The following is a 26,871-nucleotide window of genomic DNA, read 5'->3' as shown; positions in this document are numbered from 1 at the left end:
CAACACTGAGACAGAGCAGTGCTCTGAGCTACATGCTAACATGAAAAGGCCCTATCCATTCAATAGTGTAGACACATCACACAAAACAGAACAAATGCTGATATCAAGCCAGCGCTAAAGGAAAAGTCAAATGATCCTTAAAGCTAACCATAAGTGGCACTGTTACACTGCTGACATGAGTCAGTGAGTGTTTATGGTGGACATGTACATGTATTTAAGCTACTTCATACAACCCAAACTGAGAAATGATTAAAGAAAAATATATTTAGCTTTGCTGTCTCGGCTCCAAACTGGTCATCCCGAACACAAAACACCCAGGAAATAGGTAAATAACAAATAATCCTCCTGGAGGCTAAAGGTGGATGTTTGTGTGGTGGAGGCATTGTAACAACAGGAAGCAATGCTGCGTCTGGGCATCATGGCCTGTGACTTCTTTGTACTTTATACATGCTTCCCTTAGGCAGTATCATTAGAAGACATAGGATACATTTTCACTGCTATGCAGATGACACCCAGCTCTATCTGTCCATGAAGCCAGATAACACACACCAATTAGTTAAACTGCAGGAATGTCTTAAAGACATAAAGACCTGGATGGCCGCTAACTTTCTACTTCTTAATTCAGATAAAACTGAGGTTATTGTACTCGGCCCTGAAAATCTTAGAAATATGGTATCTAAGCAGATTCTTACTCTGGATGGCATTACCTTGGCCTCCAGTAACACTGTGAGGAACCTTGGAGTCATTTTTGACCAGGACATGTCCTTCAACGCACATATTAAACAAATATGTAAGACTGCTTTCTTCCATTTGCGCAACATCTCTAAAGTAAGAAATATCCTGTCTCAGAGTGATGCTGAAAAACTAGTTCATGCATTTATTACTTCCAGGCTGGATTCATTATTTTCAGGATGTCCAAAAAACTCCCTGAAAAGCCTTCAGCTAATCCAAAATGCTGCAGCAAGGGTACTGACAGGGACTAGAAAGAGAGAGCAGATTTCTCCTGTTTTGGCTTCCCTTCATTGGCTTCCTGTTAAATCCAGAATTGAATTCAAAATCCTGCTCCTCACATACAAGGTCTTAAATAATCAGGCTCCATCTTATCTTAATGACCTTGTAGTACCATATCACCCTATTAGAGCACTTCGCTCTCACTCTAGGAACAACAAGTAAGCCTGCAGAGTATTTAAAAGTAGAATGGGAGGCAGAGCCTTCAGTTTTCAGGCCCCTCTTCTGTGGAACCAGCTTCCAGTTTGGATTCGGGAGACAGACACTATCTCTACTTTCAAGATTAGGCTTAAAACTTTCCTTTTGCTAAAGCATATAGTTAGGGCTGGACCAGGTGACCCTGAATCCTCCCTTAGTTATGCTGCAATAGACGTGAGCTGCCGGGATTCCCATGATGCATTGAGTTTTTCCTTTCCAGTCACCTTTCTCACTCACTGTGTGTTAATAGACCTCTCTGCATCGAATCATATCTGTTATTAATCTCTGTCTCTCTTCCACAGCATGTCTTTATCCTGTTTTCCTTCTCTCACCCCAACCGGTCGCAGCAGATGGCCCCGCCCCTCCCTGAGCCTGTTTTTGCCGGAGGTTTCTTCCTGTTAAAAGGGAGTTTTTCCTTCCCACTGTCACCAAAGTGCTTGCTCATAGGGGGTCATATGATTGTTGGGTTTTTCTCTGTATCTACTGTACAATATAAAGCGCCTTGAGGCGACCTTTGTTGTGATTTGGCGCTATATAAATAAAATTGAATTGAATTGAATTACTTTATGATCTATAGTTTGAGCCATCTTTTCTAAGGAGTTTGACTTCAGGTATCTGTTCTAGTTCAGCTTCTTCCAGTGTAAAGAAGCTGATTCTTCCAGTAGTTTTCCCACTGCTGTACTTTATACAGACAGAGAACTAAGGATTAATGACTGGTGAACTGCATCAGTCACAAACACGCGGGGGTCAAAAACACAAACACTTCAGACTGAACTGCAGGGACAAGCAGTCGAGGTTACATCGATTTCTTGTGTACATAAGTTAGTTGTGCCTCAGAGGTACTGTGCAGGGTCACTAAATTTCTCACTTAACAGTTCTGCTCAAATCAAGTGAGAAAAAAGCAAATATTTGGAGCGGAGTTATTGCTTTGGATTTTTTGGCTTACACTGAGTCCCTCAGGTCGCAGACTTTCGATGGATTTTGACAGAAACTATTCAGTTTGCTGTAAAGATTGAATATTTCTTATAGTTCATCCAACATCACTTTTTGGTCCACCTATCCATCATCATTCATGCTGAGGTTATCTTACAGACTGGAGATCTTTGTTTTCCACACATTCGTACTGTGAAGAGCAGCATCACAGCACGAGCAAATGCTGTGAAAGGCATTTGGTGCTTGGTCATCAGCCTGGATCTCATCCTGCTCATTGCTCATTATTAGTCTTCACTTGCATGTTTGTTAAGTGAATGACCAATTCATGGAGCTCCAGCCAGGAGATTCAAACATGTGTTATTAACAAGCAAAATAAGCATCAATGTCGTTTCTATGGAGATACAGCAGGCAGATAGAAAATCAGAAACATACGGAGCTGGCAGGATAAAGGCAGTACAGACATATTAACAAACTGCTTTGTCTTGGTTGCTCAGCTTGGACTCACATGTTCACCTGCTGTTAATCAATCTGTTGCCTGGTCAACAGTCCCACGAATAAGAAGGTTAGAAATGTTGAAGCAGAAGAAACTGAGAAACTGAGAAGTTAATCCACATAAATGTCTAATGGAGAAAATAATGCCATGATAACATTTTACTTTAAAGGGTCAAAGATCGACTTTACTGTGACATAATATTCAGCAAAAATCCTTTTAGCCATTATTCCACCCCAGGACGCAGCACCGGACGCCACGGTTGAGATCATATTTTACACTGACACTTTAAAATGGGGGTCTTCTCTGTCACTGGGCTGAATATGTGTGTGAAGAATCTACACATATTTGCAGATTCACAGCTTATCAGATTTAACAACCAAGCATAAAACAGTTAAACAGGCCTTTTATTAAATTCTAAAAAACTCTTATATATAAAGTCTGATAAATACGGATATAACCTGCATCTTAACTGGCTAGTTGAGTCAACCAAAAACCCAAGTTCTAGCTGGTCCTGCCTTGCATATACACTCACCAGCCACTTTATTAGGTACAACCACTTGTGAGGACAAATATCTGATCATCCAATCACGTGGCATCAACCCAGTCTATTTAGACATTTAGGACATTTAAATTGAGCATCAGATTGGGAAAGACACATAATTTAAGTCACTTTGATTGTGGCATGATTGTGATTACTGAATATTTCAGAAACTGCTGATCTACTGAGATCTTCCTGCACATATCTCAAGGGTTTACAGAGAACAGTCTGAAAAAGAGAAACTATCCAGTGAGCAGGAGTTCTTTAGGTGCAAATGCCGTGTTGATGTTAGAGGTCAGAGGAGAATGGTGTGGGGGATATTTTCTTGGAATGGGAGATTCACATCATGGATGTGTAGCCAAAAAATCTGCAGCAACTGTGTGACGCAATCATGAAAAAAAATATAGAGCAAGATCTTAGGAATAAACCCAGCACCTTGTTAAATCAATGCCACAAAGAATTTTAGTCCGTTTTGAAGGTAAAAGCAGGTCTAACCCAGTGCTAGCAAGGTGTAGCTATAGTAAAGTGGCTGATCAGTGTATAATTTTTAATATAATTGGAAATTACAGTATGCAAAAGATTAAAAATTAAATAATACTGTTTGGTCTCACATTGTCTGACATTAATATCAGAACCAGTTTGTGAATGTTACCTAATTAACACACATTACTTAATAAAATTTAGAATTTAGCACCAACCTGTTGGTGCTGGCTGAATTCATATCATGAAGATAACTGCCAGAGATGGGAGTATAAAGTGTATATGGTTTTCCTCCTTTCGAGTCTAAAGCTTTAACTTCCTCTGATCTGTGTTTTGGAAGCAATTTTGAGAGCGATTCTACCAAGAATACATTAAGAAACACGTCAGCCGTGATGGCTGGCTGCTGCTGCAGAAAAAGATGAATTTCATGGCTGCAAAGAGAGAAGTGATAAACTGAGACTCCAGCTTTTATCCACCATCCTCTCTGAATCAGTGTGCGACAGAGCAGGTAGACACTTTGTCTGTGTTCTGTAGCGTAAAGACTGCAGCACAAATTAGAATGGATCAAAGAGATGATCTGAAAGGAAAAATATACACTCTGAAATGGACTGGAGTACAATGGAGCGTTTAAATGCCGACTCATCCTAATGAATACTCCACGGCGAGCTGCCTAAACACTGAAAATGCTTTGTGGTGGAAGAAGTCATTTGAAATGACAGCAGCCAGTCAAAACAACCAGTCCACTCTCTACCTTTATGACTTGTGACAAAAAAGGCCGAGGACACAGAGGCGGGTCTTACCACTGTGTTTAGCTGTTACTATCACTGTTGGTGTTAGTGCTGGTAACATTAACTCTGAACCTAATTCTGACTATTTGATCCTGCATCACCTGAGCTACGTCACATGTCAGACAACAAATTTCTTTGTCTCTATTTTTAGCCATTATACAGCCACAATGTTCAACATCCATGTTTGCATATGGCTCAATCTATTATCAATCACTCTTTAAGAAGCCAACCGAATAGCTGATCCTCCTTCATCACCATGGTCACAACCTTTGTACCAGGGGACTCTCGAGGCCCATCTGAATATAATGAAGTATCCCATCACCTTATGATAAGCCTTTCACGAGCCGGAGATGCTGAGATGAGAGTGTGTTCTGCTTGACTCGCTGCCTATGAATAACAAACAGTTTGGTGGAGTGCATATGTAGGGTTAGTGTGCAGCTGTGGCCGCTTCCTCAGCACTGAAAATATCTCCCTGTTCACGGATTTTCAATAAATATACACTTTGGGGGTTTTACAGAAATGGCTGGCTGAGTCATGCCATGCAAAGAGTTATTATGAAACAAAGCATTTTTCCAAACTGTTCTGTCATCTCTGAAGAAGTGTAAATTGATAATAAATTAACAGTCAAATGGGGAACCAAGCAAATACTCCGCCTGTCGTTGGCTGCTGATGAAAGACTTAATTATGTAATCCTATTTTCTTCTAGTGAACAGAGACGATGCCAGAGGGATGGGAAGCACTGCCTCGCACACAGCCACACATGCAACATAAAATGCGGCAGCCTAAAAGCATGCTAACAAAAAAATATGGGAGTTAAATAAATGATGCTGTCTTGGAGCTACACTGCAGTCTAGACTGCACAAGTCACACAGTTACAAGTCACACGATCGGGTGGAGGAACTGCTTCAGAAAATAGAAAAACATCTGCTTAAAAACCTTAATACATGAGGATCTTAGTTCTAATAAATAAATGTGTCAGTAGGCTACTGACTGTACTGTAAAAGTCACATCAAGGCCAATCCATTTTCTCCATTAACAGCTCATTCATTTTACTGACAGCTGCAGAACTGAAGGCAAAATGAGCACGTAATTCAGGAGCTGGTGGAGACAAAGAGAGCTAAAAGGAGTTGTGATGTTGGACGTACGGCTGACATGTGGTCAAAAACATGAATCCATTGTTACTTGTGCTTGCTAAATGTGTATGAACCACAGAAAGAATACAAAAGATGGATGTAGCCAAGCTTCCGTCACACATGGTTTGTGCATTTATGGACAGAAGTCACCACATTTTGATACCTCACTAGACCTGAGGCTCATAACCACAGACAAATTTGAAGAAATGGAGAGATGAACAGAGTCATCGATGCAAACCTGCAGCAAACTTGACCTTTTCCAAAGGCATCAAACACAACACCAGCTGGTTGATAACTGCCTTACCTCAAATTAAGCTGTCGAGACACATTTTTGGCTGCCATAGTCTCTCACACAGTCTGAGACTACTTGCTACTCTCACTCGTTGACCAAGTAGTGAGGTGTGGTCTCTCATTTCCCACAACAGCACAACTACATCGCACACATTACCAACTAGGCCACCTGCCTAAAAGGTCTCTGCTGGTAATGTTTGCCCAAACAGTTACAACACCACAAGTCAAGAGTTCAGTGACTGAAATAAACTAAGGTGAAACAGTGCAGACAGCTAGTGGAAATACACGTCGGTCAAGGCAGACTGGTTTTAATGATGCATACCTTTAAACCTTAAATCTGCATTTTATGAAAATTCACCTTCTTTTGTTGTCATGTAGGAGAAAATCAGCATTGTTCATCTTTGTTCTAAAGTCAGACATTTTCTGACAATTTGTCACATAGCATAATGTGCTACGCTTTGGGAGCAAGAATGTGTTGGCATTTTACATACTAGCCTATGGAGCTTGACATTCACTTGAAGTAAGCCCCAAGTGGCCATTTGAGGAACTGCAACCTTTGTGACTATTTTTTTCATTTACCAGATTCACAGGTTAGAAAAAAGTGTTCATGTGTTAATATATTGTGACCAAAAATTACTTAAGTAATGAATCTCAGTATATCGGTCCTTAAATTCTGAGTGCACCTTTGAAACTGCTCCAAATAAAAACCATTACAGGGATACGGACAAAGCATAATGTTGTTTGTATCTGTGAGAACTGACCTTGACAGACTTTGGGTTTTCCCCTCGTTAAGACAAGATAATGTGATCATTACTCTGTTTTGTTGCTGCTAGCTAGAGCTATCCATATAACCGGTCTCATTTTAAACTGTAAGCCTCACTGATATTCCTTTCAAAGAGCACAGGAGATTCCCATCTGCCACTAAATTAGTCTAAATGATGAGCCACTTCTATCGACAGCAGCGTGTAACAACCATTCATAACGCTCGCTGATGGCCCTGAGCTTTCAACAGTTACTCTTTCATACAAAGAAAAAAATCCAAAGCATCTGCTAAACTGAGCTAATAAAATGGATGTTCTCCTTGACACCAGGCTGTGGCACGCATTGATAGGAATGAGACATTTTTTTTGTGGAAATCCAAGGCCCACTTAGCAGCAGACAGGTTTTGGCCCAGAAAAAGATAAGCAGTTGTGTGCTCAGAGAAGATGGATGAGGTACAAGAAACCAATGCAGAGTTCATAGAGCAGCAGCATCACCCTTAAACCACTTTATAAAACTACACTGAGAACATCATCTGAATAAACTGGCTTTGATCAGATCCCATCACACTCGCAGTTCAGTTTGACACACATGTTACACAAGTGAAAAAGAATACTGAGCACACGGATCACTGCTATTAAGCATTGCATCTTTAGCACATCTCTGACTGTGTGTACAGTGTCTGTATTAATAATAGAAACAAGTGCTTTATCTAAGAACCATCCAGATAGAGGCTGAAAATTGGCCATTATAAACCAAAGACTGGTGTGGGATCAAACTCAGACCATGTCAGAAATTTATTGATGTCCATCTCACAATGTGACCGCAGCTGCAGCCTACTAACTCTATCAACCAACGCAACACCGAGTTATGAACAGTGGCAGTGAGTTGCCCTCGGCTCTTTGGAGAGCATCTTTGCAACAGTTTGTTTTGGTTTCCTGAACCACAGCTTCACTGGTTAGTTTGTTCTCATCAGTCAGCAGGTAGCTGTTTATGACAAGTGTTGTCATACTCTTCAACCTGATCCAATAAACCACCTGATCATCCTCTCCACCCAGACAGGACTGGGCTTTTTAGGCCCTGCACTGTGTTCGTTAGTGACCTGAGAAGGATCAGTGTTCATATCAAGCCCCCAATTAGGTTGTGCACTGCCAATGAAAACTGATTATTGGCACCAGAATTTACATGAATAAGTGTTTTTAGCTGAATAAATAGTTTATTGGATAAAGTGAAAAACCACAAGAGGTCATAAAACTCAGTGAGCTGCAGCAGAACGAGCGTGATGATGAAGGCAGGCTTGTGCAGGCCTTTCACCTGAACCTAGACAAGTGCAGATAATTTAGACAATGAAGCCCACCCCCCACCTTTCACTGTATATTGCTGCTTACATGACTGACATCAACACATAAACCTTCACCTGGACGAGCCTGAAATCCTTCACCACACCTCTCCGTCCTGCTTCTAAAACACGACAATCCTATAACCTGAAAGGTTAGCCGTCCCATGAGTGGTGAAATGATTTCAAAATCATTACTGAAGACTAGAAACCCACTTTTTAAAAAAAACTACCCTTACCAGCATTTATGTTACTTGTTGCACAGGTTACACAATGCAAATGATACAACAAATCCATGCAAACAATTACAGTCATTACATTAAAAGGTAAAAACTTGCATCAATTTTTGCAACTTATTATAAAAAGATTACCCACATGAACCCAGTAAATATTAATAATTATTACCCAAGCTCTTATTTACACACTGAATTAAACTTTGTTGCTCATTTGACAGCACAGACGCAGTAATTAGCAAGCGTGACAGAGATGGGCCTGAGTGATGAGAGCTTGTCTGTGAATCGCTGCAAATGTTTGTACGTAGAGGTGAGCCTTAGAGAGCTGAAAGCCTTTTCCACACCTGGCCTTAAGTGAGTGATCCAGGTGGGATCAAATCGCCCCAGATGCAAGTTAATGCCAAGTAGGAGCAAAGTCAGAGTTAGAGCTGGGCGATATGACCCAAAATTCATATCTCGATATTTTTTAGCTGGATGGCGATATAAGATATATATCTCGATATTTTTTTAAAGCCATAAAGTAAGAACAAAAAGAGAGTTCTTAGTCAAAGCTGTGTCCCAGATGTCACACAGGCACTTTTATTAACATACAGCATAGATGTACATGAAAAAACTACTCAAAAATAAATTATGAGCATTTATTAAATAATGATGCTCTATAAATAAAAGAAAACTATGTTGTTTTGTGCATAACAAAGAGCTCACAATTGTGCAGTCAAAATGTAAACTAACAGACGCTGAGCATAATAACACAGACAGATTTCACAGCTGCTCTGTTCCCAACTTCTACTGCGTGACTGACAGCCTGGAGTTTGAAATCCGCTTCGTAACCATGTCTCTGAACAGGTGCAATTTATGGTCCTTATACACACACAATACGGTAATATTACGTTGAAGCACAGTACGTATCACTCCGCGAGGCTCCTCGGTAGCCGTAATGCTCCGACAATCCATCAAGCGGTGCAGCTCCGTAGCTTAGCAAAGTCGAACTAAAACATTTTTTGACAGATTGCTGAGCGCTGTGTATCACATAAAATCGGTTCGCGGTCATCAAGCACAACCAGAATTCATACAAAAGGCGCGCAGTCAACTTTTGAGAAAATGAAAGGATTTCAGGCCGTGCGTGGCGTTAGCGTGGCTAGCTCGTCAGCACGTTGACGCCATCCAGCCACACGCACGGGGCGATGCCCAGTAACTCGTTAACGGAGATTTGCCGTGTCCATCTTGTCGCTGCCTGCAGGTGAAGCGATGGGGAGGAGGGGGAATTGTGTTCAGTGAAGGAGAGGCGAGGTCGAGTAACGTTGCGTAAAGACAAAAGTGGACGAAAGAGAGGTAAACTTGCGGCTCCGCAACTATAATTATAACGTAATAGACTATATCGATATAAAGGATATTGTCACATCTTGTATCTCGTATAAAAATATATCGATATTTTTTTAAAAATCGATATATCGCCCAGCTCAGAGTGATAAAAAAAAGCAGTGTGAAAAAGCGAAAAAGGACCCAGTGGTGATTCCTGCAATCTGCAGATGGCTGGTAATGTTATGCAGTGAATTCATTCCTCCTGACATCTTTGATTTCACGCTGTGACGCATGTAGTGAATATTCTCCTCTGATTGTCCCTGAGGCTCAACACATCCTGATCAAGATGACATGCTGATAGATAGAAAAAGATTCATTCCCGAAACAAAAAGACATTAAATCGGCTTAAAATTAATATCATTTTTAGTATATTTCACAATATTGTGTACCTTTCACAGGCTGGCCTTCAAATTACACATCGCATTCTCAATCCGTGGTTTTAATAGACTGAGGGGGTGTCTGAGGTTGTGGTGTCAAATCCATTGGTACTAAGCTATTTTAGCACAAACCTTTCAGTTTCTTGGCAACAACAAGCACTGCAATCACCATGATGCCAGGTAAGCTGCTGTCACAATCCCCTCTTAAGTCAACACAAGTAGAACTAAAGCCAAGGCCTTTCATTGAGGCGACTCGGGCGTTATAACTGCTTTTCAGCGGTGCTTTCTCACACCCAGCTTTCAGTCCAGTTTCCTGTGTCCTTCCATCTTTTGCTCGACACCATTTCTTTATAATCAACACTGGAAAATAAGCGAAAACAGGTCTAATCTCAGTAATTATTCACAGCCCATTGAGATGCACATAAAATCCTCCTGAGCACACAGACGTCTGTGTGTTCATTCTCAGCCCACTGATATCTCAGATACATACAGAGTCTTTTCTGCTCTCGAGTGCATCGGGAGCATTGCATTCTGGGTGGGGTCAGTAAGGTCCATCCCCCCCCCCCAATACTCAGTCAACAAACACCAATGCTCATAATAAAGCATGGTCTCCACTGCCATTATGAGCTCAGACCACAGGAGGAGATTACATTCAGCCGTGGGTTCATTTCATATCAGCTCACTAAAGTGGAAAAGCGAGACGAGCCAGCTGACTGTCTGTATACAGTATGTGTTTCATTGGCTGTGGGAGGCTATACAAACAGAGCAGTTATGAAAATCTACAGACAGTTTATGGGAAAAATAAGTGGGAATGGCACTGATAGTCTGATGGTCCCAGTTTTGTTGCCTTTTGATCCAAGTTATTTTTTTAAATTGTGTTTCCCATTGTTCACCTTGTCCATATCACTTGTGTTTCTTTGTCTGTGTGTTCTGTGTCTCTGATATTCACCTGTTCCCATTTTGGCACCAGCTCTCTTTCTGTGTCTCTGCTTGCTTTGCTTTGTCTGTTTTCCCTGCTTGTAATCACCTGCCCCGCAGTTAGGAGTTTCCCCTGTTTGAATGTGTCTCACCTGAGTCCAATTAGCCAATCAACCTGCAAACTGACGCACTTTTGATGAGCTGCAATTTTTAACATTTGCTGTCACTTTTGTTTTTCAGCATCAAAGGTAGATTTACATCTAGAATAAAGAAGCTTGCCCTAAAGGTAAAACACTTTTCCCAGAACAATAATGTGTTAAATCTGGAAAGCTGTATGGGAAAGGTTATCCAGAGATAATGACAACTGTAACTGCACTGACCCACCAACTCCATTTAATCATCACTCATAAGTAAGATTTTACTAAAAATCATATAATATAAAGCTCCTCTTTAAACTGACTGATGGTGCTCATTTTTTGTTTAAAGTGATTTATATTGGCTCATTTTTATTCATTCTGGGGGTCTAAAGATTAAATCATATAATCAAATATTAATATCTGCCACTAATAATAATCCTCATGTATGTGTTTTTGTCCCCTGCTTGTAAAAGTCATTTAAATGCCTTCTAGTCTTAAGCAGGGTGAGCTGGAACAATCTGCATTGTTTTGAAGGTGTTGCACACAAACACACTGGCTTTTACTCATCAGCCTGGTCCAGCCAATCTTCCTCAGGCAGCCTCACCCAGCATTTTTCATCCTTCCTCATTCATCATTTTTCTATCAGCTAGCCTAGTCTAAGCATCCAGGGAACTCCAGCTGAGACCATGTGAATAATCCGTCAATTATTCATGTCTTGTTTTCTGGCCACAAGGACAGAGGTGCCTGATTCGGCTCGTCCCTCAGAAGTGATGTATTGGTGCGATAAACCACTTCTCACCATCTCTGTCCAGTTCCTGCTTTTTCATCCGCACCAGCCCCAATGAGACATCTGCACAGGGTCACACAGGAAGTGACAGCTATTCAGCTGCACCACGTTCCCGCATGGCCTCGGGCCCATCCAGGCTAAAGACATAAGAGGAGGGTGTGATGTTTGGTTGGTATAGACTTACTAGATTGCACCCCCCATCCCAAAGCTAGGCTGTGCATGCACAATTCCCCTCTGGGAGAATCTGCAGCCCAACTAACATGACTCACATCGCTGCTCCCTGCTCAGTGTGCACCGTCACCCTGGTGGCACCAAAGTGGCTAGCAACACCGTGTCAAACACTGTGACGTCAGCTCTCTGCATCCATTTTGGCTTTCCACGCTGCAAAATGGACTGAAGAGGAGTCAGACTCAGGGCAGCTGCAGGGGTTCAGTTCAATTCCTGAAAAAGCTGTGTGGACAACATGAACATATTACAGCGGCTCACTTTAATGTCATTTTAGTTCATTAGTATTCAGCACTGGTGCACTGTCTCCACAAGTCCACTGCAGTTTCAGTGCAGCTGACTGTGTGTTTGTTAGAAACTGACAAATTACAAATATGTGGCAGTTACAGCGAATTAAGCATTAATGACACGATAAGCTAGAAGTCTACAACCATAACGACAGCTCAGTGGGGGTGTACAAAGACACACTGGCAGTATTAAACTGCCAGAGTCAAAAGCAGATTTCCATCTGCAGTATATCTGTCAGCATGTGTCTGCTTTCAAACTTCAACGACTTTCCATATGTGGAAACTCTGACGCAGGGAAAGCAGCACAGAACAGAGCAGCTATTATCACAACAAACACAAGCAGGATTCAGTCACATACTGCACGGAAGTACAAGATGGGGTGAGCGTGGGTTACAGATGTACTCTATATAAGATCTTCCAATTGGATGAGTAGAGGAGTGTCGGCACCCCCTGATGTTGGCCGACATTGAGATAAAGTGAAATGTGGTGTAGTTTAACTTCATGGCCTTGACGAACAAATGATATGTTCACTTATTGGACTTATTTGTAAAGTTCTGGCTGGAAAATTGTGAGATTTATCCTCTGTGTATAATTACTGAGATATTTAATCCTGGATATACAGCTGGTCCAACTCAATCAGACACATCACAATCACATCAAGCAACACAGAGCAGATGAAAAGGACAGGAAACAGAATAAAGAATCTGGTTGATTTTCAAAATAAGAGACCTACTGCATACTGAACGCTCCACTTGCCAGTGTGATTGGAAGCGGTGCAAGAAGGGAAGAAAACTGCACTGGAGGTGCAAATATCACAGTCATTGATTTGATGCATTAGTGTGAAAAAGTGTTTGCCTCCTTCCTGATTTCCCAGTGTTTTGCATATTTGTCACACTCACGTTTCACATCATCAAACAAATTTTAATATTAGACAAAGATAACCTGAGTCAATAGAAAATGATCATTTTAAATGGATTAAGAGAGAAAAGTTATCCAAACCTACCTGGTCCTGTGTGAAAAAGTAATTGCACCTCTTGTTAAATTGTGAATTAACTGTGATCGACCACATTTTTTGGAAACCTGAGTTCAGTTTCCTTAAACACACTCGGGCCTGATTACTGCCATACCTGTTGGAATTACTTGAGAAATCACTTAACTAGAACCTTTGTGACAAAGTGAAGCAGGCTAAAAGATCTCAAACAGCGACACATCGTGCCACAATCTAAAGAAACACCTGAGAAACAAAGCCACTGACATCGATCAGTCTGGGAAAGGTAACAGAGTCATTTCTGAGGCTTTGGGACTCCACTGAACCAGGGTGAGAGTCATTATACACAAGTGGAGAAAACTTAGAACAGTGGTGAAGCTTCCGAGGAGTGACCGAGGAGTGACCGGGGAGTGCAGCGACGACTCATCCAAGAGGTCAAAAAAGAACCACAGGCTTCACATGTCTCAGTTAAGGTCAGAGCTCATTATTCAACATAAGAAAGCGACTGGGCAAAAATGGCCTCCATGGGAGAGTTCAAGAAGAAAACCACTACTGACCAAAAAGAACACAAAGGCTCGTCTCACATTTGCCAAAAAACATCTTGGAAAATATCCTGTTGACTGACGAGACAAAAGATGAGGTTTTGGATGGTTTGAGTCCCATTACATCATTCCAAGAGGAACTGGAAGAGCCATTGTCCAAGGGGTGGGGTGGGGGGTGTTTCACAATATGACCATAATGAGCCGTCTTGAAGAAATTAAAATTATAAAATATGCTAAGATGGAATTCTTTTCAAGAAGGAAGAAAACATCCTTGGAACGGGTGAATGAAAACTTTATGCATTCAACTCTACACCATCAGAGGGGCACTTAGCAAGCTCTGCAAGGGGGAAGTAAAAAGTTGGGGTTCCTAAGGTTTCATTTACCTAATGCTATTTAAATAAGGGTATTAATATCTAGCCCTATGATAGCTGGGGAACATTTAGAAATAAATACATGTGGCTGTGCTGAAGATAATTTAGGCTGGAAGGCAGTATGAGAACATGCAGTTATAAAGAAGTATGAAGGTATAATCAGAGGTCACAGAAAAGTAAATATTTGGGAACAGCATGCAACCATGACAACCAAAAGCATGCATCGTAATAGCAAGTGACCTTTAACAGAGAATATTTGTTAGATGATCGTTACATCAGTGACGACCTTAGAAAGAAGAAAAATGACACCTCTGGAGTCCAGCTGGAAGTATCTGTGGCCCACGGGGTCTAGACGTTTGCATGCTTACGCTTTAGAAAGAGGAATAAAAGAGAAAAAAGAATCCAGTGACAAGAAGTCTGCATCATCCTTGTGAAGGTGTGCATTGTGGAGTTCTGCTCCAGCAGGATGCCGTACCGTGGCTGGAGCTAAAGCAGGGGTGGGCAATCTCAGTCCACGAGGGCCGGTGTCCCTGCAGGTTTTAGATCTCACCTTGGGTCAACACACCTGAATCACATGATTAGTTCGTTACCAGGCCTCTGGAGAACTTCGGGACATGTTGAGGAGCTAATTTAGCCATTTAAATCAGCTGTGTTGGTTTGAGGACACATCTAAAACCTGCAGGACACCGGCCCTCGTGGACTGAGATTGCCCACCCCTGAGCTAAAGTCTTCCCAACACCCAAGAATATGCTGCAGGGATTACACAAGGAGGTTATAAAGCTGCTGTAGGGCAAACTCAGCATGTAGATATCATTAGCAGTGCACTTTGCAGATACTCTGTTGTAGCTCTTCTCTCCCAGTGAACAATGGGTGCAATGTTTTTTCATGCTTGTGTGAATTAGATTGTTGCCACTACAAGCTTTGCTCTTGGGTCCCTGCACATGAAAGCTATTTGTGTAACACTGGAGCAGCAAATGGTTTCATCTCATAACTGAGCATGTTTTATTCTACTGAACACAGTATTTATAGTAGCAAGAGTAAAGAAGAAGAGGTGCTAAATTAGAGCTTCCATGGTTTCTTCATAATCTGCTTCATAATCCTTCCATGTATTCCAATAGGTCAAATATTACAGGGATAGTGGGGAAGATGAAGATTTGAACTAACGCTTTCAGTGATACAAAGGTAAATACATCCAAACTAAATGAAGACATTAAAATTATTCATATCAATATTTTGTGAGCAACTAAAAGTTATTTTTTAATTAACACAGTTATGGTCAGTACTGGTACATAACGATAACTATGTATTAACCTGGAGGCAGAAGATGATTACTTAGCTGAGAATTATTTTTATTACTTCAAAATATACGCAGCAGCAGTAAAGCTTGCTAATTCTCAGTATATTTGCTTAATCCGCACTCACAAGGTAATAATGCCAGGCTGTGTTTATGAGGATCAGCACTGTTGCCTCAAAGGAAACGATCCTGGGATCAAACCAGAGAGTGTTTATAACAGATGCATGTCGTCACCACGACGTCTCTTATTGGTTTGTGAAGCCCTGTGAATCCTCGTGCTGATGGCTTTCCCCATTGCCATGTTGCTGTTTTGCAACTAGACTTGAAACTGAAAAGTCATTAGCTAATGAGGATTCCCTGTTTTATCCTCTAATCTTTCTGGTCTTTCTTTATTATTTTGCAGTTCCCTTACTGTATGTGGAGGTCAGAACATAAGGGAACTGAGACCCGTTTTCCTATACAACACGATGACTCGCCCCCCTGCTGGGATTATAAAGAACACAGGTTTATCTCCACTACTCGCTCTGCCTTTGTGTGTTTCCTCCAGCACTTCTGGTTTCTGCCACAATGAAAACATGCTCAGTCATTGTGACCTTGACCAAGTCACTGGCTTCCATTTAGCAGTGGTCCCTGGGTACTGTACACTGGCTTCCCACAGCCTCTAATGATTGTAATGGATTAAATTCCCACAAAGACCAATAAAGGATATCATATTTCTACTCTGTGCTTCCCTTTCTGTCTGAGAACAAATCACAGGAATGACTAAAAGAGCGCTCCTTTTAAAAATTGATTTTTTATCCTAAATTTATAGAAATGAACCAGCAGGTTTGAGGTAATAGAAAAAGCTAGTAGAATTACAGTGACAGATGTATTTCATTCTAGAATATGCAGTCACGTCTGTAAAATCATGTATTAATTAGTCTGATTTATTAGTATTGAGTCGCTCAGTCTTTCCAGAGACGGCTATGAATAAATTCAAGCAGTGAAATAATTGTTATGATGTTTGGAAGGTTTGGAACTTTTACTCTAAAGATTTATTATCACCAACCATTTATTACATAACTCCATACTGTATATCAAAAATGAAAAAAGGTCTTCTGAAGGCTAATTAAAAGCAGAGGAGACGATATCTGTTTTGGTCGATAACCAACAAATGCACATCCAGTTGTTAATGGAGAGTTATGTGCTTGACATTAATTGCTGCTTGAACCCCACCACCATCTGGAGATGAGGGAAAAGGCCATCGATTATCTCTCACCCTTGCAGTAAATCTTTAGCAGGGAGTCTCAGCAGCAGCAGCATCACGAGCCAAGAGCTGATCTGTCTGGAAAAGCCATGAAGCGTTTCACTGAAGTGGTAGAACAGCTGTGCTAATTGCTGAACTTGACAACACCCGGATGGAGAAGTTGAGAGGTGTGTAGTTGTGTTCCACACTGCCGCAGGCAGTCATACCTATTTATTTAATACATTTTTTCAGCCATTATGCAAATATGTCCAGCACCACCACCCCCAGCTGCAGGGAGAGGCGAGTTGTAACTTGTGACGAGGCTAATCTCAGCGGACACACCGGAGCACGGCCCAATCAGCAGGGGTAGCAGGCACAAAATGAGAACACCAAACAGAGCAGCTCCCTTAGCTCCTTTGAATTAAGCTTAGCAAACAGTGCCTCAAAAAGGAAAGTTAGGTTCACCTGCACAAAAATATGCAGACAGCCTGTTTTTATAGAGCGCTGAGTGATGCTTTGGGGTAGAAACTACGCAAAATTTTGATAGGCTTTTATAAATTCTTTAAAATCTTTTGAAAAATGCAGAAAACAGCCAAATTACCCATTTAGAGATTAAGATTGTTTACATTCTGACATTTTTAATCAGTCTTTTTGTTTGGAAAATGTCAGAATGTGGTTTTACACCATAAATAAAGTAAGTGTTATGTTATGTATTTGATTCCTGGTGCCTACCAGAATCATCTAAAAATTATCAAATAATGTTTGAAGCAATCATTTTCTGTTGCATATCTCCAACAACAGCCAGGTTGTTTGGGAGTATATATTATTCTAGGTCTTAAAATTACAATATAAAGCACCTCGAGATGACTGTTTTCGTGATTTGGTGCTATATAATTAAAACTGAATTGAATTTGACTTTGGGTTTGACTGCAGTAGTTGGATTGGGCCTCTCTGTCTAGAAATGTAAGCATGGTTCATCCCCTCCTTGTGCTTCAGTGGAAACACCCATACCTGCAGGTCCAAAGCATCTGCATGCAGAACAATCTGCACTGGATGAAAACTGCACACAGAAGATACATTTCCTGAAGAATAAACTGGTCGTCATTGGATGTCAGATACATGAAAGCCAAATTATAGATCCTGTAACAAGCGCTGTGTTTCGAGCCTAAATAGGGGGATAAATATATACATTTTTAAAGTGCTGTCAGTAATCCTGTATGTTTGAAACAGTATCTGCTCCCCTCACTGCAACCCCTCCTGTGGGCTGGATGCATAAATAGCTCAGAAGCTGACTGAGCTGCAGTGATGGCTGCCGCAGGGACAAGACATCACATGCAAAGTTGTAAAATGCATCATCTACGATGAACAAATCGTTAATTTGCCGTCCCGCATCCATTAACTGCAAGATTCCGCCTTCAAAACGCAGTTTACAGCATTTTGTGGCCATGAACACCAAACAGTATCCTCTCAGAGAAGAGTCCTCTCAGCACCGCTGACACAAACCACCGCAAAGCAAAACCACAGAGGAAAGCAGAAAAAAAATGCTCATCACTCTTTCTCCATCACATCCCCGCTGGGTTTCTACAAGGTCATTCTGGTGCACGACGCAGCTCACGAAACCCCGGCCACACGGGCACCTTTGAGCTGATCGCACAAATTAAACGTAACACAAGCTCGGAAAACTTTCTAAATAGTGAGAGAAGAGTGCAGCTGGTGTAAGGTGGCACATTTGTGACCGTGTAGTGGTAGCGGAAGGCGGAACAGGAGACGCAGGAAGGGCAAGGGCATTGGTGCCAACAACACCGCTAATTAGACTGGAGCAGTGATTTGAAGCTGGTCTTCTTTACTGTTCAAAGGTAATAAAATATAACCTCATATTTGCTCCTATCCTTCTCTTCATGTCTGAAACCTGTGCGCCGGGACGGATGAAGACGAGAATGGCTCTTAGCGCACAAGACCGGCCCGCAGCAATAAGAGCGGACGGCGCCTTTTACTCCCAAATTAGCCTTAATTTCTCTCCAGCTGTAATGTTTCTTATTAATTCTCTGCGTAATTTTGACTGCCTTTGGATGCATGTGTAGGACTCAACGCATTGCGCAGCTCGGGCCTATAAACTCGTGTTTTAGTGGCAAATAGATCTCGATTTGTATCAGAAATACACGGATATTCCCGAATGTCATCCTCTTCGTGCATTAGCCTTTGGGAACAACGCGGTTATGGAGATTAAAGAAGTGATGCAAAGACAAAATGATCTGATCAGAGCAGACTATTCATTTTCTTACCTTACTGGGAGGATCAGTGCGTTTTAGGGTGACCGGGATTTTCAGCGCAGGGAAGTCACCCCGACTATTGGAAGCAAAAAAAGGTCCTGTGCGCTCCTGTGATGTACGCTGACGTAGTAGCAAAGAGCTGCACTCCCCTCCTCCGCCCCCCTCACTTACTACACAGCATCCTTCTTGGATGGAGACACCGCCCCCTCCTCTTCCTCCCCCTCCTGCTCCCTGTGCTTCCATCTCTCTTACAGCAGACACCATTCCTCTGACGAACCAGAGGGGGGTCGCTGGTTTGTACATAAGGAAGTGAAGTGAAGGTGATTCATTTTTCTGCCCTGTGATTCAACCGTTGGTGAGTTTGAATACTGTGAGGTCACTCTTTCTTTATACTGGAGGCGCACATTCAGGTAGAAAACGCGCTCTTGTCGCTCGTGCTCAGTGGAGCTCGCTCAGACTGTCATTTGGTCCATATGCCCCAAATGGTTGGTGCAATGAAGTGTGCAAGACGAGCCTCTCCTTGCACGTGTTCGGGCTCGTGCCTGTAATTGGCTGTATTAAAAAGTGTGAAGGGGGGGGATGACAAGGATGCGTCTATAGGAAACCTTTTGGTTTTTAATATTGTGAGGCTGTGATACATTTTTACAAGGAATCGCAAAGGAATTCAAAATCCCAGTTTTGGAAACTGCAGACCGTTCAGACTAGGAAATGCACAGGTGTTAAAGAAAACTCCTAATTTTAACCTATCATATAACCATTTCACCGATGTCTAGCACAAATTATATACTGCACATTTGTAGCTGAAAAAAATCAGGTTATTACTGGAGATAGTATATTAGTGTTTTTATGTGATTTATTGGCAGCTGGGTCCTTTCTGTGTGGAGTTTAAACATTCTCAGTGTGCCTGCCTGTGGGTTCTCTCCGGACACTCCAGCAGTCCAAAGCCGCCTGTTACTGGAGATTAATTGGTGATTCTAAATCGGCCACAGTTGTGAATGGTTGTCTCTCTCGTCCTGTGTGGTCTTCTGCTGCTGTAATCCTTCTGCTTCAAGGTTCAACATGTTGTGCCTTCAGAGATGCTCTTCAGCTTGAACGTTAATGGGCCATCTTAACCATTCTACGTGAATGCATCTATTGCATTACAACCATGTGATTAGCTGATCATATATTTGCATTAATGAGCCGCTGAACAGGTGTAACTAATGAAGCAACCAGCACAGTCTAATGAATTATGGTCAGTTTGATATGGTGTTTATTTCGGATAGAATTTCCCATGTCCCCCCTCCCGACTGGTTCTTGGAATGCTCTTGTACCCCCCCATTTTAAAAAATCCTGGAAACACCCCTGCTTAGGATACTATCACCTTGACTCTGATTGGTCTAAAACCATGCCTGCTCTCTCTGTGTGTAACACCCCTACTGTGCCTTCAGTGCTTCTGACTTCCTGTCAGATTTTCACTGACGCTGCAGCTGTGGTCTGATTGTCATCAGGAGCATTCAGATCAGATGTGGCCTTTCATTTGGCTTCAGGCTTTCAGCTGCTGTTGTCTGTTTGGGTCATCTATTGATCAGATTGGAATAAAGAGCTGCTATCTGCCAGCACCAGTCCCTCCTCCCTCTGTCCTGCTCATCCTGATAATAGAGGGTGATGAAACTGTGTGAAGCCTTACAATATTAGAAAAAGAATCCCATCTTATTATCACTTACGAACAGCACTTTGTTCAGGGAGAGCTCCTTCAAAAAAAAAAAAAAAAAAAAAAAAACCTCTGGCAGAATTAGGCTCAGGGAGGAGCAGCCATCTGCCATGACAGGCTGGGTAATGAGGAAGAAGAGAGAGAGGAAAAGAGGAGCAGAGAGACCATCAACAGCAAACAGGACAAACCAACAACTGCAGGAGAGAGAAGGCAAAAGTTAATGACATACGGCACAGGCCTCTGAACACATGCAGTGTGAACGAAGGGGAGTGGAAGAGAAGTGCTCAGTGCATCATGGGAAGTCCCCTAGCTGTCTGAGAGCGTGTAGCAGCTCAGAGAGTAAGGGATAGTTCAGGGTCACATGACCCTTCCCTAACTATGGAGGTTTATCTTGAAGGAGACTTTGAAGCTTAGAGGATGTTCCAATAGTCCTTTTTTTTTCTTGGAAGGTTCATAACCAAATGATACCTATACCTTCTTTAGCAGAGGATACACTGGGATCGTCCTTTATGAGGAGCAAATGCCATCCCATAATTAATAGTGACAGCCCATCCAACCATTTGTGAAAACACTCACTGACAAAGTGACGCACATCACGTAAATGTTAATTATAATTGAATTTTTAATTTCATACCTAAAGCTGCTAAAATTTTTGTAATTTTCAAGAACAAACTCTGAACAAATTTTTGGCGAAATGTAGATTTATATCAGCTCTCTAAATCTAGTGAACTATTAACTGATCTATTATTAATTGATCAAAGTGAATTCAAGGTTCTGTATAATTTGGTTTGTATTATTAAGGTCCCTTGTTGTACGGCAACCTTTAAGGTTACCTGGGATAAGAGATGGATGGTATTTTGGACAGAAATCCCAAACAATGAGAAGGAAAAGGTTGCACTGGCTTACTATCCAGCAGTTATGGGACAGATTTACCAAGCAGTGTAAATTATATTGATGCTGCAGTCGCAGGGCGATCTATTAACAGTGCACTATAATTGATGTACAAAGACCCCGCAAGTCCACGTCAGTAATAACCAGCATTCTGCTAAAAGCAGCACAAATTAAAGGCTCAAACACCATCAGACCTGATGAGGAAGAGACTGGTGTAGGCCTACTAAACAAAATAATGCAGTTTAAGCTCAGGTTTTAAGAATGTGTTTTTCTCTAAAAACAGCGAAGCAGTCCAGATCAATGAGAGGAAGGATTAGAGAGAAATCAAAAGTACAACTGAGGAACAGAACTCAGTGGTCCTTGGCTGTAAATCCTCAGCATGAGAACTGAGAAAGGAGGAGTTTTAGGACAGTGCTAAAGTTTTACCACTGCACTCAAATCGATGAACCCATCCAAAAGTTACAATTACACACTCATTACTCATTCTCATAACATGTTCTCACCTTTGCAAATGAATAAACAACCTTAGAAGTCATTATCACAACAATGTCAGGCTTCAGATGTGCTTATTTTGATGCAAACAAAAATTTGGTCTAATTTAAATTACATGCAACAAATGGTAGTAAATCACATTTGCACGATTCATTTAAATATTCTCCTCTTTTGTATCACATAAGACCACAGAAATACCCCTGTGCTCAACTTTCAGTGACACTGTGCTGTTTTACAAAATCCAGTAGCTTTTTAAGTTAAATAATGTATTTTCTGACCATTATCTGTTCCTTCTTCTTTAAAATCTTTTTTAAGTGATGGCTTTGGGCAGCACGGTGGCACGGTGGTTAGCACTGTTGCTGCACAGCAAGAAGGTCCTGAGTTCAATTCCACCATCAGGCCGGGGTCTTTCTGTGTGGAGTTTGCATGTTCTCCCCGTGTTTGCGTGGGTTCCCTCCGGGTACTCCGGCTTCCTCCCACCGTCCAAAGACATGCAGTTTGAGGGGATAGGGGATAGGTTAATTGGATAATCCAAATTGTCACTAGGTGTGAATGTGCGAGTGAATGTGAGCATGAATGGTTGTCTGTCCTTGTGTGTTGGCCCTGCGACAGACTGGCGACCTGTCCAGGGTGTACCCCGCCTCTCGCCCTATGACAGCTGGGATAGGCTCCAGCGCCCCCCGCGACCCTGGAAAGGATAAGCGGAAGCGAATGGATGGATGGATGGAAGTGATGGCTTTCAAAGGTTGTTTGTGTTTATATGACCTAAATAAAACCGTATCTTAAGAGCACATTGTAGTGAGGTAAAATGGGCATTTTGTAGTCCATTTTCTGCACAGTGTAGTTTCAACACAGCACACATCTGGCATCATGGTGTTAGGGAGTGTAGCATAAAGTCGTCCGGTTTCTCAGTGCACCGTTTTATGTCTTTCCTAAATCCTTATGAATTCTGCTACCTGCCTTCCCTTTGAGGTCAATGAGATTTTAAGGAGCTAGGAGGTACTTTTGGAATAATCTCCTGGTCTTAGAGATGGTTTCTCTCTCTCTCTTGAATCCAGACTGGGAGCTGGTTCCTCAGCGGCCTGGTGGCTGAAGGCTCTGCCTCCCATTCAGCTTTGGGAAACTCTAGAAGTCACAGTTAAGTCTGCAGACTGCACTTCTGAATATAATAGGAAGGCAATGAAGAGAAGTGCATCTATGAGAAAATGGAGCTCTCAGGGAGCCTTTAGGAAATTTACCAGGTTCTCCTAATAATTGTGTTGGACAGAAATGATAATGGATTGACAAAATAAAAGACGAGCTTTATTAACAAAGCTGATCATCACAGTCCAAACAAAGTAAAAAAAAAACCAAGAAGGCGGCACAGGTGATGAAATGTGAGACACAGACAACAGACTGGGGAAGGAGGACACACAGAGGGAAAGACAGGACTACATATACACAGACGGGCAGACAATCGGAAGGAGAGAAAAGGTAGAAAAAAGAAACAGAATTGGACGTATTAGAAAAACTAACACGGAGTTAGAGACAGGGAACACAAACATCAGGGAACGTGATCATACTGTCACAATGGTGGATACTCAAACATGAAGGCCAGCCTTTGAACCAAAGCTCAGGTTTCAAATTGCTCTTTTGTCTTCTCCCCCCTGTTTTTTTCTTACTTCCTGTTTGTTCTTTGTGGTCTTTCCGTGCTCCTCTTTTCTTTTCCCTCGCACCCACAACCATTCAAGGCAGATGGCTGCAGTTCTAGAGCATGTGCATGTCTGTCTGTCTGCAGCTGATGAATCTAATTGTGTTCAGTTCCATTTTCTTTGCCTGCTGTAACAAAATGCCAGTTCATGTGCGATTTAATTACTGAACAGGATCAAATTTCCTGCACACAGTAACTCAGTCAGGGCCAGTTTAATGTTGTGCTTCTGGCAGCACTTATCTGCAATTCATTACACTAAAAGCTGTATGAATCACTCCAGGAGGAAACACAGACTTTATGCAAGCTTGCATTGGGACTTATGATGAGCGGTCTGGGTAAGACTGTAGCCCTCATCTGTGTGAATATATTGGACCTTGTGTCTATTTTTAAAACCCTTCATTAACCACAGAATCACTCAAACTGTCACAAAGAATTTAAGGGTTTTCTTTCTTTTAGTAGAACTAGAGAACAAGTGTAGTGCTCTAGTTAAAAGTAAGCAGGTCAACTGTTATTTGATTATTTTATATTTTTGCCTGAAAATTGATACATTTAAAACTAGGGGCAAAATTAATTAGTGACTCTGAGAAGGAAATGTTAATCACCAGATGTTTTTATTTGTGTAAAGGCAAAAAAAATTCAGACTGCTGTTTTTGTAAATAATTCCTTTTTATTTCAGAATCTGCAACCAACAAACGTTTCAAGTGAAACCAAAGTTCAGTCATGATTTTTGATGCATGTGTTGTAAATATTGAAAAGGAATTATATAGGTTTTTACAGACCTCCACTTCCGTCTTTGTCTCATCCTTCGAGAGGTTCTCCCTCCAAGTCTGCCTCAGATATCTGTGACTATTACAGATGATCTGCAGGCTTGAAGGAATATGAAACAAAGTATGACTCATATGGGTTAAGAATGAATATTTGTCGCCACCTGGTGGCCAAATCCTGCAAAACACTACAGTAAAAATGTCATTTAGTTTGAGTGAAAGAACACTGCTGGAAAGTTCTGAGCAGGGTCTGAGTATTTCTGGAAAAGGAAGATGGTATTAATAGTTAAGAAATCTGAAAAATGCAAAAATCTCTAAAAACACGTCACTGTGGGTAAATTTGCGATCTGAGTGAATATCCGTGACGTGACTGCAGAGTGCATAGTGCTGAAAATGTCTAAAGAACCCAAACAATGAATACCTATATGAACTAGAGCGGCAGTCTCGTTGCACCACTAAATAAAATGCTAAATTAAAAGGAAAACCTATTTTTAATAAAAACTATAGATGATCGTTTGTTTAAGATAAATGGATAAAATATCTGAATTAACAGATAAAATTATTTGAAGCTTTCAAATACACTGTTCCTGTGAGTGTGCACATTTTTAATGTACTGCACAACAAGCTCAATACGGACAAAAATGTACCGACATGAATTTATAATAAACCATAATAAACGCAGCACTTGCAGGCACGTGGGGCTGTTTGCAGTTGTTATCTGAGAGTGTGTTTTATTCAAATTTAGCAGCAAGTGCCAGATTACCCGTTTGTTTTATAGCCCGAGGTATTTTGAGGCCATTTCAGCGTCCTGCTCCACTTTGAGCTCATTGGTGAGGTCCGGTCAGGCGTGTGTGTGTTTCTCTCTGATTGATGCAAATGAAGCACCTCTTTCTGCGGAGGAGGAGGAGGAGGAGAGGCAGGAGCAGAAAGCAGCGCGCACAGCAGCTTGAAATGAAAGCTGCGCGTTGTTTACGTCCCTTCAGACGCCCGCGGATGGCCACAGCGATGATGATGATAATGGTGATGATGGTGATCAGGACGAACGCGCGTCGTTCTCATTCGTCTGTGTAAAATCGCGTGGAGGGAGAAGGGGGTGGCGCAAGACTGTTTCTGTCTCAATTTAAAGAGACTCCGCTTTTAAGGAAAAACATGACGCTGGGCAGAAAGCAGGTCGATGAAATCTGGATTTTACCATGAGAGGAACCGGCATGGACCTGCTCTGGAGGATCCTTGCAGCCTTCAGCTTCGACTGCTTCAAAGATTCATCGTCGTCAAGGTGAGCGGTGATTGATCAGCCTGAATTTCATCGATTTACAGGACACAGCCTCAAATCCACAGAATGCCGCACTCCCTGTTCGTGTATCGGGGTTTTATGACGTGCTTTTGCAACACAGCCCGAGATCTGAGTGGAATCTGTCCGCTTATTCAATCTGAATTTCAGCACTCTGTCTAATCCTTAATTGTGTAATAGTCCCTACACAGGGTCACTGGCGCTCAATGTTTTCTCATAGAGGGCGTTTTAAGATCGGGCTGTGATGATAAATCTCATCAGAGTGGGTTTTTTATACCGTCCTTCACAGTTGTTATGACAACAGGTTTCCAGAATCGCTCCAGCTTTGCTTCCTGAAAGCCAGTTCATGTTACACAACTCAGAAATCCTGCCAGCAACATACCAAATGTAACCCTGTTTTTGTGCTTGCATTTCCACACACTGCAGTGAGAAGAAGTCATAATCTGAGAGCGTGAGGTTAACAGGTAGCTGTCCACTCAGGCTGGGAATGAGGCTCAGACACATTAGTATCAGCACACACTGTTGAAGTTCTTGCACAATCCTCTAACTCCACCCTAACTGTGACCAGGTCTTGTTTTACCGGTTATTGTTTTTTTTCCAAGGAACAAATGTGTGCACAGCAACACCAAATCTGTGTTCAGCGTGCACCAGAAAAACCTGATCCCATCACACCTGCCGTGTCCTGTTTTCATGGCTTTGACTGGTAATAGTTTTCACCCCCAGATTCTCTTGGTTTAAGTAAATCAGCAGCCAAAAAAAATCTGTTTATTTGTCCAGTTTTTGTTTTGCAAAGTCCCAAAGAAATGAGGTTTGTCATCATAGCACCATTTACTTATATCTACAGCCCTCATCTCTCATAAAAACTTGATTGGTTTTGGTGTTTGTTATTTTAACATGAATCCTTCTATTAAGATGGTCAGTGAGATGATGGTGCCTGTGAGGCCACAGCTGGGATGCTTGAAATCAAAGGAAAACAACCTGGCTTTACATTATATATATTTCATTAAAATCTTTTTTATGTCATAGTTTTTCAGTATTCCTGCTGTTTGTAGTCTGATTTATCTGCTTGTTTTATTT

At 41.7% G+C, this 26,871-nt stretch overlaps 1 protein-coding gene and 1 long non-coding RNA gene across 3 annotated transcripts in view; one reads left to right on the top strand and one right to left on the bottom strand.

Moving 5' to 3' along the window:
* The window catches only part of sv2a (synaptic vesicle glycoprotein 2A), a 52,764-nt gene extending 33,587 nt beyond the window's left edge, over window positions 1-19,177 (bottom strand). Inside the window, exon 1 of one of the 2 annotated variants that reach the window (XM_031733699.2) lies at window positions 18,986-19,177. The gene's annotated coding sequence lies outside the window, so the exon portion shown is untranslated. Of the gene's footprint in view, window positions 1-10,878; window positions 10,998-18,985 lie in introns of those variants that run through there. The other variant, XM_031733700.2, reaches the window with a different exon arrangement.
* Window positions 11,053-16,162, top strand: LOC120442617. The gene is made up of 3 exons (XR_005614824.1): window positions 11,053-11,133; window positions 15,303-15,366; window positions 15,882-16,162. It is a non-coding gene; the product is annotated as an uncharacterized LOC120442617 (long non-coding RNA).
* Window positions 19,178-26,871: the final 7,694 nt, after the last annotated feature.

This window comes from Oreochromis aureus, linkage group 11 (genome assembly GCF_013358895.1).
Source record: "Oreochromis aureus strain Israel breed Guangdong linkage group 11, ZZ_aureus, whole genome shotgun sequence".
NCBI lineage: Eukaryota > Metazoa > Chordata > Actinopteri > Cichliformes > Cichlidae > Oreochromis > Oreochromis aureus.
This window is presented reverse-complemented; position numbering and strand designations above follow the sequence as displayed.